This window comes from Octopus bimaculoides, chromosome 7 (assembly GCF_046866305.1).
Source record: "Octopus bimaculoides isolate indiv1 chromosome 7, ASM4686630v1, whole genome shotgun sequence".
NCBI lineage: Eukaryota > Metazoa > Mollusca > Cephalopoda > Octopoda > Octopodidae > Octopus > Octopus bimaculoides.
The window spans coordinates 93,521,079-93,526,078 of NC_142934.1; positions in this window are offsets into that span (position 1 = coordinate 93,521,079).

A 5,000-nucleotide genomic window follows, 5' to 3' on the forward strand; every position below is an offset into this window, starting at 1 on the left:
AAGAAATGAAGAGAATTTCAATTGAATTTCCCGAAGAATAAAGCGAAACTCCTTCCATTAAAATGAACTTGTCACTACATTTCCTTTCTCTCTTCAGTTCCAATGGAGCAGAACGTTTAAGTAATTATTAGAAAGTTTTTAATATCTCAGATATCTATATATCTCTCTAACTACCTATCTATCTCTCCTTTTGTATATCAACATACACTCGCATCCACACACACATGCAAACAGAATCACATATGAATGTCTTTGTGTGCGTGGTTTCTGTCTATCTCTATATATATATGTATATGTAAATGTATATATATATATATGCATATGTATATGTATGTATATATATATTTATATATATATATATATATATATATATATATATATATATATATATATATATATATATATATATATATATATATATATATATATATATACATATATATATATACATATACATGGCTGTTAGCATTGTGTACATATGTGTGTGCATGTGTGTATTTTTCTGTACGTATATTTATGTAACTTCATGCAAGCAGACCTAAGTCTCTTAGATACATAGATATGTGCATACATATATACACAATGTTTATTTTGTTTACAATTGGTGTTTGTACGTCACGCTGTTTAAAATACAATTTCCGCTTATTAATTCTTTTGTTGTAGCAAATAAAAATGCAAAAATATAACAAAAGAAATGATAATGTTTTGAAAGAAACATTCTGTTTCCAAAATCTATTGATATTAATGTTCTTATTTAATTTTGTATTTCAGATGTATGCCTATTGTGTGACTCAAGTTAGACGTGGTTAACATAACACATTTTAATATACATTCTCGGATCAAACTCGGTTGAAATCCACCTCGTTTATATCATCATCGACGAAAACTAATGCGCCGGATGTTGCGATCCACAGTACTGAAGAATGGCAATCTGCAGTGTAGACACCATTTAAGGACAATACAAAGTCATAGAAAAGTATAAAGGTCAAATGCAAAATATAAATGCATGCGTACAAATACTTCTCGGGATGTATGTATGTATGTATGTATGCATGTATGTATGTAAGTACGTACGCATGTATGTATGCATGTATTGTATGTATGTATGTATGTATGTATGTATATATGTATGTATGCATGTAAGTATGTATGTATGTATGTATGTAAGTACATACGCATGTATGTATGCTTGTATATAAGTACTACGTATATATGTATGTACGTATGTATGTATGCATGCATGCATGTATGTATGTATCAATCTATATATTTCTATCTTCCTGTCTGCCTGTCAGCCACATCATCTTCTCTATATACAGGGTGCGATGAGTAAATTATCTCCATTTTATATTCTTTATTTTGTGCATTGTTTGTTTTTGATTTTGTCGATTACACAGTATAGTAGGTTTAGTTGGGCACCGTCTGTGAGAAAAACAGTACCATGACGCAATTCACTCTGCTAGAAACGTGGAAACCACATGCGGTACTGTTTGGCATTCGTGCCGTAGGCTCCAATAGGAACATAAAGTGTTTGGATCTCAATATGAGGACATTTACCGAGAGTAATAAAATGAAACATCCAGTGGATATCATCCAGTGGATATCATCCAGTGGATATCATCCAGTGGATATCATCCAGTGGATATCATCCAGTGGATATCATCCAGTGGATATCATCCAGTGGATATCATCCAGTGGATATCATCCAGTGGATATCATCCAGTGGATATCATCCAGTGGATATCATCCAGTGATAACATCCAGTGGATATCATGGTTTGGAGTGATCACTAGTGATTGCGATGTTATGCCTCCACTCTTTATCATACACGGTTTCAGACTCAACACAGGGGACTACATCAAGTGCCTGCAGGAGGTTGTGCTGTTTTGGGTCAAGAAGGTGGCTGCTAGAAGACGCTATGTCTGGCAACAAGACGCAGCACCATGCTACACAGGCAAGAGCACCCAGTCATCGCTGTCAGACAATTTCATCCCTATCACCCCTAACATCTGGCCACCTAACTCTCCACACTGCAACCCCCTTGATTATTATGTGTGGGACGCAGCTGAGCGAGTGACCAAACAAAACTCCTTGTAACACCAAAGCTGAACTGAAGGCAAGGATTATGGCAGCATTCACCAACTTAAACAAGGAGACTGCCCAAAAGAGTTGCAGGCGATTCCGAAGTCATCTGGAGGCCGTGGTTGAAGCCAATGCCGACTTTAGTGAATAAATTTACTCTTTAGTATTTCAAGATATGTTGATGTAACTTTGGCAAAAATATATCTGTTAAAATGAGAGGTCAGTGTTATTTTCATTTTCACGTAATTGAGACGACAGTTTATTCACCGCACCCTGTAAATGTATATCAATACATATCTAAATAATTCTCTTTGTTTGTCTGTCTGTGTTTCTGACTCACCCTCTCTCTCTCTAAATATATATGTGTGTGTGTGTGTGTGTGTATGTGTATATATATATGTGTGTGTGTGTGTGTGTGTGTGTATGTGTATATATATATGTGTGTGTGTGTATGTATATATATATATATATATATATATATATATATATATATGCCTACATAAAAATATATATACCTTTACATACACACACGCAACCGGTCATCCATCCATCCATTCAAACACACACACACATAGTTTAGTATCATGCATAAAAAGCAAAAGAGACGGGAGACATAGACAAGTACAGGAGTAGCATAGAGGTTGTATGAGGTTAACCCCCAGGGAAAGTGAAAGAGGAGGTCTATGACGTTTCGAGCCACACCTCTTCTACAGAATGCAATGAGGAGAGAGAAAGAGAAGACAAAGACGTAAAAGAAAAACACTTGCCTGGATTAACGGTTATATCTATCTGTCTGTCTGTCTGTCAGTCAATCTCTGTATCTATCTGTCTGTCTCTCCCCCTCTCTCTATGTCTATATATATATATATATATATATATATATATATATATATATATATATATATATATATATATATATACATATATATATGTACATATATACCAATATACATGCGTCAACTCTGTTGATTTTTGCAATTAGTGATCCTGTCAGTTTTTATCCCCAACAAAATATAGATTTAGCCAATATCGTAGAACTTATTGTTGCAAATATTTATTGTCGTCTGTTTTACTCTGAATTCAAATATTATAATTGATATGCGATCCCATGAAATGGCCCAAATCCTGATTTATTCCTGTATTTTATTAAAATATTTGCAATTTTCGTGCTTGTGGAGATCTTTTCATCCTTGTTGTATGCAAGAATGGGTGGTATTAAAAAAAAAAAGAAACTACATTTACTCATATTATCCAAATAAATTTGCATAATCAAGCTTTTTTGTCTTTTGTAGTCCAATAACTAAATTCCTTTATGTATGAAGGTACCTCTAATTTATTTCTGTTTTCCCGTTCAAGTTAGTTGTTGTTAAATAAGGATTTAGCACGGTGCATATCACTGCTCTTTTTGTTATTGAAACGATGCGCGAATTCGTTTTTCATTAATTTTACTATTGACTGAAATTTTCGAAGTTGTCACCAAATTCAATTTATATTTGAATAAAATATGATTTTTCGATTTCTTTTTAATTGGTCTTGCATAATCGCAGGATAAACTGGTTGATGATTTTTCTCTCATACCCATTCTTAATTACATCTGGTTGGTTCCGTCTGATTTATGAGTTATTACCAGTTTGGTGTATAATTCATTCTGGTAAGCACTGTTGCTCAAAGACCGCAGAAGTCTTCGTTTATGAAATTGCAATTGTCTTCACCAGATAAGGATATATTTGTGTACATTTTTCTTCAAAGTTTTAAAATCTTATATTTCTAATACCCGTAGTTCTACTTATGTTAACTTTGATTCATCGGCTGCTGTACAGTTTTGAAGAATTGTGCCTGTTTCTGTGAGGGATAGATTACTGAATAACTGAGTGAGCCAAGTTATATACTACCAACTATGCGTATAATTATTAACGGTTTATGCTATTTCTGTGAGACAGTTCTTTCCTAGTGCATTATTACAGTAATTCAACATTGCTCGATGCTGATTTCACTGATATTATTGCATGAAATTCTTTTATTCACGTAACTAACGTAAAATTTTGGATATGATGGAGTGAACTAGTTGTTGTATATTAACTTTCCTAACTGTATCGTATGGAATAAATGAACATTTCTCTCTTGGTCTAAATGGTATCTAAGAAAAAACCAGCTACGTTTTACGTTTAAAATTCAAGTTATCGTATTACAATTATTTCTTCATTGCGGTCATTCAGCAAAATTTTGGTCAGAACCATCATGAATATGAATATAAATGCTTGTGTAATATTACAACATATTACATGTGATCCATATTCATCCGATGGAATATGTTGTAGTATTCCACAAATATTTATATTTATGGTGGATCCAGAGCAGGAATTGTTGAAACTACCGTAATGATAGAATAAACGTAATGTTTATAAATGTCTCTCTCAGACTTACTATATTATGCTCCGTAACTAATAAATTCCGCCTGGAATTTCAGTTTCCAGGAAAGGTTTTCTGTAAGCGACAATGTCCACGCATATACACTCAGCTGCTATTCTCAAGGGAGCTCGGTGAAGATAAGATCGAACTGATAAATCCCCTTGTATATGATTTATATACACATACACACACATATATATATGTATATAAGTATATAGATATATGTGATAGATATATGTTTATATATATATCAACCAAGTACCTGATTCACAAAAGGGATAGGGATGCAAGAAAAGCAGTAAAATGTGACAACCGATGCTGACGTTGTCGAGTTCGTACTGAGGATAACCTCCACAACATTAGCAGTTGTCCAAAAATGCCAACACAGTATAATCTACCGATGAGACATGATGTTGTATCTAGAACATTGGCTAAATGGATCTGTCGAAAGTATAAGCCCGAGGATACGTCGTTCATACATCTTCGACTTTTGTTTTTCTATAAATTTC